Source organism: Palaemon carinicauda, chromosome 27, assembly GCF_036898095.1.
Source record: "Palaemon carinicauda isolate YSFRI2023 chromosome 27, ASM3689809v2, whole genome shotgun sequence".
In the NCBI taxonomy this organism is placed as follows: Eukaryota; Metazoa; Arthropoda; class Malacostraca; order Decapoda; family Palaemonidae; genus Palaemon; species Palaemon carinicauda.
In genome coordinates, this window is record NC_090751.1 from 23,356,168 (window position 1) to 23,364,827 (window position 8,660).

Below are 8,660 nucleotides of genomic sequence, written 5' to 3' on the forward strand. Positions count from 1 at the left end.
TAAAGCCTTGTTGGTGATGGCATTATATCCGTAAATAAGCATCATCTTAATTGTTAGTGATTGTAAATCTTCCTTGAGAGTTTGTACGTTTCAGTGTTGGCGTTTCCTTGTCTCATTTTCATCGCAAGGGACACTTCAGTCCCGGACTTCTCAGTGCCAAGACCTTTCAGCGCTATCGCAAAAATTTTAAATATCTTTCAATTCCTTTTGGAGAGAGAGAGAGAGAGAGAGAGAGAGAGAGAGAGAGAGAGAGAGAGAGAGAGAGAGAGAGAGAGAGAGACTATTCGTCGTATAAAACGATGTGGTTTTGTAGTGAATTCAGCAAATAAAAGAAGAGAGAAATTCAGCCTAGAGAGATGTCTTTATCGATTTGAGAAATAAAGTTAAACACCGTTTCATGTCACGTTTTGATGATGCCACGGTGATGGGAAATGTGAAGAAGCGTCAATAAATTGAAATAAACAGCGATTAAGATGGTTAAAGAACATATCCATCTTACATAACTATGCAGTTGAAGCCCAAAAGGAGTAAATGCCTTGTTCCCAATCGATAGTATCGGTGAAAATGTAGATGCTATTGCAATTGACTTGCGAGAGGAATTGGTTTTTTAAATTAATTTGAGGACAATTATACATCGGTCGACCTAAATTGTGATTGGGTAAAACCAATTAGGCAACTGTTCCTAAGAATGCAGTCACAATATGCAATAAAAGATTTATTTCATTTGAGGGTTGGCGAATATGTTATTATTATTATTATTATTATTGTTGTTGTTGTTGTTGTTATTGTTACTAGCCAAGCTATAACCCTAGTTGGAAAAGCAAGATGCTATAAGGTCCAAGGGCTCCAACAGGGAAAAATATTACAATTGTCTTTTAATTACGCAGTAGATGTGTAAGTGATTACTATTTGCTTTAGTCAATTTGTTTTACATGTGATACATATGCTGTACCAATTAACCTATTTTCGTATTTAGATCACCACAAATTTTTAACTCATATTTACCTTTCTGAGTAATTTGTTCGTCTATTATTAGAACAAATACAAGGTATTGTAATCAAAGGACATCTATGATTTTTTAAGGGCTGCCTCTTGGTACAAGACAACTGATTTAGCATCACAACCTGACGTCACAAAACCAACGGTGAAGAAAATGACTATTTTTGACCAACGGTTGCTGCTTTGTTTAGATCTAACACATCTCCCTCCCATTAGCAGAGTTTTGTCCTCTCAGAGCCAAAAGCAACATTTTAAGGATTTTCGTTTATTTTCGTCCTATCGTCCACTAGAGCTTATAGCCTTGGCTGGATGATCGGGAGTGACCGTGAGATCTCATTTTATGGTTGCTTTCCCACGGGACTCTTTATCGATTTTAAGGTTGTTTTTCCTTTGTGTGGACAATGACCTTGTAAATATGACCTTGTGGGGGTGATATCATTTTGGTAATAAAGAGTTAGCTTTGTGAATGAGGATATATATATGCATATATATATATGTGTGTGTGTATGTATGTATATATATATATATATATATATATATATATATATATATATATATATATATATATATATATATATTATATATATGTGTGTGTGTGTGTGTGTGTGTGTGTGTGTTTTGCGTGTGTAACCTGTGTATAATATATATATATATATATATATATATATATATATATATATATATATATATATATATATATATATACGCACAACCTATACATACATATATATGTGTGTATTATAGTGTTAATAATTTATTTCTCAGGATCATTTGGCCCCCAAGACAGGAGGTAGCTACATAGAAAACAAACAGATCAGTCTTTTCAACATTTATCCTTTAACTGTTGAATTATTGATGATCCTCCTGTGTGTGTGTTCTAAAACTATAAAGCAATTCTAAAAATCGCGTGAAACCAAATTTGCACCCACCTCCATACTTTTATATTAATATTATCCGTACCTACCAATCCCTTTTTCCATTCTTCCTCGTGTTGGATTGCGCAAACTTGTAGAGATCACTGAATTATATAAATAGGATAAATCGGAAAATTTGAATTTGTTTGAGGAAATTTTATCTTGTACTTGCATCTAAAATAATTCATTTTATGTGTAAATATGAGTTTTCGTACGCAAATTTTCAAGTCGTTTGAATTTACAGATTCTGCGAGTATCTTTATATACGTAGGACGTTTTTTATTTTTTAAAGCGCTCTTCTCCATCGATGAATTTGTTCATGTAAACAAGCACACGATGTATCTATCTTAATGTTTTTGAAATATGTTATTTAATGATTAATTACTTCTCTTAAAGCGTTACAATATGCAGCAGATTTTCGTATACGAAGAAAAAAAAAATTATATGTTATGATTAATCGCTATCTTATTGATAACAATTGTGTGGGAGGATTTTTCAGTCAGATGATCTGAAGAATCTTATTCAGAACTCTCTCTCTCTCTCTCTCTTCTCTCTCTCTCTCTCTCTCTCTCTCTCTCTCTCTCCTCTCTCTCTCTCTCCAGCATCCCAAGGTCTCTCTCTGACTAACCAGCAAAGGAGAAAACTGCAACTGAGGTGTTACTCCTGAAGCACCTGGGATTTGACTTGGGGGAATAGTGGAAGTGGGTACAGGTGAGGCGTGGGGAGAGAGGGGTGTTGGTAGACGGGTACTTGCAACTCCTTCAAAGGGCGTTTCCTCGACTTCTCGTCCTTGGAGCGACTCATCTCCATCTACCAGACATCTCAAGATCAAACTCATCCTCTCGCATACGACGCAGCAGCGAAATCCGTATCCCAGGGTAAGAGCATCCTGGTACTAAACCTGTTTTTTCTTTTATCTATTTTTTTTTATAATGAGGGGTGAGGAAGGTGAGTAAGTTTGCGTATTCTAGATTAGTTGTGCAGGAAAATTGTAACGCATATAGTTTTCTTTGCAATATTCTACAATTGTTTAGTCAAATTTAATGCTGTGTCAGCTGGCCTTTGTGTATCATTAGTTTAACCATTATTAATGTTGCTGTTATTATTTTTGCTATTTTAGTTGTAAGCGTTATGTAGTCCATAAAAATTTATTCAATTGTCTGTTTATCATTAAATTGCTAATTTTATTGTTAATTTATTCTTATTCACACTGTTATTATTGTCCTTTTTTGCGTGTCATTAAACGGGTACAAACTTTACTTGGCTTGTTTGTATAGTTAAAGTTTCCAAGAGTATGTGTTATTTTCTACTTATAAAGATCAATGGTATTTTGATTACGGTATGCGTTTCATGTTTGCGTATTGCTTTCGTCATTACTTAACCAGCAAATAACTGTTTTTTTATATTTTTTTTTTTGTTACACAGTATCAAGTTGCGTTTTTAAAACAGCTTACTTATTGCTATACGACTTTAATGGAAATTTGTTTATTGCTATCTTTGAAGATGATTTATTAAAAGGAGAGAGTGGATAAAGATAGAAATAATGATAATGATAAGAACCCTGTCCAATATATCACGACTTTAGTACAGCTTGGCATCAGAAAAGTTTTCCTTCTTTTTACATTATACAGTATATTTATAAAGTATGTGCAATGATTTTTCCCTGATCTTAGCGGGGTTACAGATACTTTATGTTTAGTATACACTACATATTCTTAGTTAAATCATTTTACTGTGGCAGTTTAATACATCACGTCAGCACAACGTAAGCTTGTTCATTTTTCTATTTTTGTTAGCGTTTCACAAGTTAACTTTCGAAACATTGAATGAAATTATAATTATACTAATTATAATAGTAATAGCAACTTTAACAATAACCACTTTTAGTTGAAAAATAAATTTGAAATAGTTACCTAATGCAGATAATGCTACTTTTAGTTATGTTTGTGTGACATAGCACAAAATATTTTACCGGCTATTACTATCACCAGATTGTGAACGTTTCTTATATCTGGATAATTCCATAATTAGTTGTTGTACAATATAGGACATGGGCATCATTCTTTCTTTATATATTTGCAACATCTCTTTCAATATTTCGAATATTTTGTCCTGAAATATTCCGAGAATTTCTGTTAAACTAATTCCCAGATCTAAAAATATCTTCTTTTTTTATATATATACTCAGAGGTGGTCTACATCTTAAGTTACTTAGCGTCAGTATTTTTTCAAATGTTTCCTTGTAGAATATCCTTTACTTTCAACGCTTTGTTGTATCGCTTATTTACTTAAAAGGAGTCGGACTTCTTTACTAAAGTGTCAACTTTGAATACTCGAAGTATTCTATATAATTTTCCTTATTAAGCATCCAAAACTTTGCTTGAATTTTTCTATCCGCGAAGTAGTGGCAAAGTGTTCGCCTAGCATTTGCATGGCAGCAGATCGATCCCCGCCGTCAATTTAAGCTGTTTACCGAGGAGGCCACTGCTGTGGTTAGTCACCACAGTGGCGGGTAGAGTTTTCTAGGCTGACATTCTGGTGAGTATCTATTCTGATGAAACTGGAACTGAAACCAGACACCTTTACTTTTGCCTTTATTATATCACTTAAGCATAAGAAAATATTTGAATATATTCTTTTGATTTACTGGATTGTTTCCTATGAATATACCTAAGCCTACCCTATGATAATCTTACGCGTGAATAATGAATAAATATCTCAAGTACAGAGGGTATGTAACTATGTTTCTTAAGTATACTTATATTAATAATTATATCCTGAATTATCCAACATCTTCAATAAAAGTAATCTTAAATGCTGTTACTCTGGTTCCGTCGAATGTACCTGTTCACGGTGTATGTACAACAAAATAACTGCCTATTGTTGTGTCCCATGCAAGTACCCTACAGACGAGTCTTGGCATTGCAAAACATCACGCATCGAACAACTACCAAGTGTGGCTATTTTCGTTGAAATTACGCAACACAGAAATATACTTACGTAACTACAATATAAAGTATCAACCACGTACATCCCTTTTAAGATCATGTCCATATAAGCATCCACGAGTAATTTTTTATATTCCTGAAGTCTACTCGGACATTCAACTCGTCCGAGAGAAGATCAACATCACATTAAGAAGGTCTTTAGTAATTTTATGACTTTTGAACTCACAACTTATGTAATCTACCTCAAGTTTGATGGTTAAACGCAAGTTTTCGTAGGACTTAATAATCCTAAGCAGACTTCCTTGTATGATATTCCATTGTAGAAAATATCAGTCCTTTTCCGTGTTAAGATTATTTTATTACCGAGTTACTTAAGCCTGGTACTTTATGGTGTGTTCTTGGTACGTTTTGGGTACAAATGCGTATCTCGTGTCGTATTTTTTTGAAGGACAAGGAAAAGGGTGAGTTGATATCTTTAGAGAGAGAGAGAGAGAGAGAGAGAGAGAGAGAGAGAGAGAGAGAGAGAGAGAGAGAGAGAGAGAGAGAGAGAGAAAATACTTTCTCCCATAAATGTCGTCGAAAATTATGGATGTTGGGTTTAGGGTGTGTTTGGGTTATACAGTATATATATATATATATATATATATATATATATATATATATATATATATATATATATATATATATATATATATATATATATATTTCAAATAAGCCATATATATTAATACATTAAAGTCTGGATTCTTTTAACGACCTCGGGATCAGAGCCCAAGACGGAACCGCCCAAAGACTATGATATCGGACCGGCGGGGATTTGAACCCTCGTCCAGGATATCTGTATGCCAGTGACCATACCACTCCGCCACGAATAAAGATTCTTCGTGGCGGAGTGGTATGGTCACTGGCATACAGATATCTTGGACGAGGGTTCAAATCCCCGCCGGTCCGATATCATAGTCTTTGGGCGGTTCCGCCTTGGGCTCTGATCCCGAGGTCGTTAAGAGAATCCAGACTTTAATGTATTAATATATATGGCTTATTTGAAATATGAAAGGAACACGTTTAAATGTGCAAAAAATTTATCCTATATATATATATATATGTGTGTGTGTGTGTGTGTGGTTATGGCTATATAAATCATATGTATATGTGTATGAATGTATATGTATGTAGGTAGATGTGAAGGATTAAACTACCCATTCCATATTTATAAAAATGGCGGTAATACAAGAGAGGGTCGAGAGGGCCAATCCATGTCCTAGTTGCATTATGGGCCTTTAACTGTTACAATGCTTATATCAAGGACGAACGTTGATAAGGGGTTTCCCCGAACTGGACGTTGCAGGTATAAATGTGTATCTAATTGACACATACAGAACAAAATATACTGATGCGAAATGTGTTTTATGTGTCTATACAGATTCTTCTTCTTCTTCTTCCCAGCTGTTTCCCATTTTTATATGGGGTCGCCGTTGCGGATTAGCCGTTTCCATCTTTTTCTATCCTGTGCTTCTGCCTCATCAATCCCATTCTCCTCTAAGTCTCCTTTCACGCAGTCCCTCCATCGCTTTCTTGGTCTCCCTCTTCTTCTTCTTCCCTGAACCTCCATCTCTATAGTATGTCTCCCAACGTGGTTCTCATCTCTCCTCATCAGGTGTCCATACCATCTCAGCCTCCCTTCCTGCACTTTCTTTGATATTTCCACCACCTTTGTCTATACAGATTGTCTATAAATATATGAACACAAGTGCGAGCAAGAGAGGTTAGTATTTTCATACTTGGATTAGGAGATAGACATGAAATGAAAACATATTGGTATTATTATTTCAAAATATCTTCTCCCACATTTCGGTCATATGACACGACTCATCTGTACGTGCCACAGCAAGCACCCTGAAGGCACGGGACTTGTTCCTATTGAACCGAAGATGACAAAATAACCGCATCGCTTGCATGCCGAGAATAATTATATGTGAGGAAGTCTCAAGCACTCCGGTTGCTCTATGCTAATGATGTGGATGTTTTCTGCGCGCGGGTTTCATTCATGATTTAGCGAGTAAAGTATGAATGTGGCAGTGGCCTTTGGTATTATTTTTCATTGAAGCCACGCCTGAGAAAATGGAGGTTCTATTTGGTGTCGCCTGTTCACAAATAAATAATTATAGATAATAATAAGAATGGTAATATCATCATATATAGGTACAGAAATATAGGAAGAATGCACTATAGTCCATTTCTTTTAGCGATGCAGATTTGCACAGACTCACAGCGGTGCCCTTTTAGCTCGGAAAAGTTTCCTGATCGCTGATTGGTTAGACGAGATAATTCTAACCAATCAGCGATCAGGAAACTTTTCCGAGCTAAAAGGGCACCCCTGCGAGTCGGCGCAAATCTGCCTCGATAAAAGAAATGGACTATAGTGTATTCACAGTCTTAAGAATATTTCCCGAACATACGTATACATGCATGAATCCAGATTATGAATATTGACTATGCATTTATAGTTCGGAAGCAACTCGCTTGATATATATATAAAGTGATAGACCGAAGCAAAAAGATTTAAATCTTCATTGATATTTTTTCATGGTAAAAATACCGAGTCGGTCATGGACTTCTCTTCTCAGGTGACAAGTTTATGTTTTTTTTAAAAGAAATGATATAATAATCGCCTTGAGGAAACGAGAGAGAATGAAGAGTGTCCCACATTCTATAAATAAATGGTTTTTTTTTTTCCTCAGCATAATTCTATAAAAGTTTAAAGTAAAATCTGCTCAAGGGCTTCTTTAAGAAATATTGGTAACATAGGAATAAATATCATACACATCACAAAAGCTTATCATAAACAATTGTTATTTTTTTATCTTCATTGCTTAACACACACACACACACACACACACACACACACACACACATATATATATATATATATATATATATATATATATATATATATATATATATATATATATATATATATATGTGTGTGTGTGTGTGTGTGTGTGTGTGTATATACATGTGTGTATATATATATATACTGTATATCTCTTTTATTGCCTAAAGATTGTAACTAGTATTTGAATCCTTTTAGCCTAACAGATGGCATTGGTTTCTGTTATTGAATTTTTTTAATATTCAGTCTTTAAACTCTGGTTTCTTTTATAAAACGAATTGGAATATGAAATGAAACTTGGAATATTATCGATCTGGAATATTATGCTATAAATCCTTTAGGAATAGGTTTACAAGTATTTGGAATATTTTGGTTTAATAAAACTTGAAATTATGATATAGTGCAACCCTTAATTTTGCCTTAAAACCACATGTGATATTCTGCTGTAAAACGCCAAGAAATTTTAACTTGATTTGAATCGAGAAAAAAAGTCTTTCATAACCCTTAAGCTTTGCTTAAAAGCAGACATTCAATGGAAGCTTTACGTAATATTGAAGGGCTCTTATATAATACTTTATCCCTTGCGGCTCAAATCAAAAGTTTTAATTGATAGTCATAAGCGGATGTAGGACATTTCATTTGAAAGATATTCAGTAAACCTGAAGTCTGCAAAATTAAGACGTGACTTTAGATAAATTTACGAATCTGATTCCCTTTCCTCCCCACCATTCCCCGAAATCCCCTCCCCCTCCCCTTCCCCAACCGTGTTGTTTCAAAACCATTGCGAGGACAGAATCGTATTTAGTTTCATAAGCAGTTGGTACACCCCACTCGTCTTCCCCCTCCTCCCTCTTCACAGGAGTGTCCTTCCCTCCCTTCCCCCCTCCTCTTCTCTTCTTCGAGCCT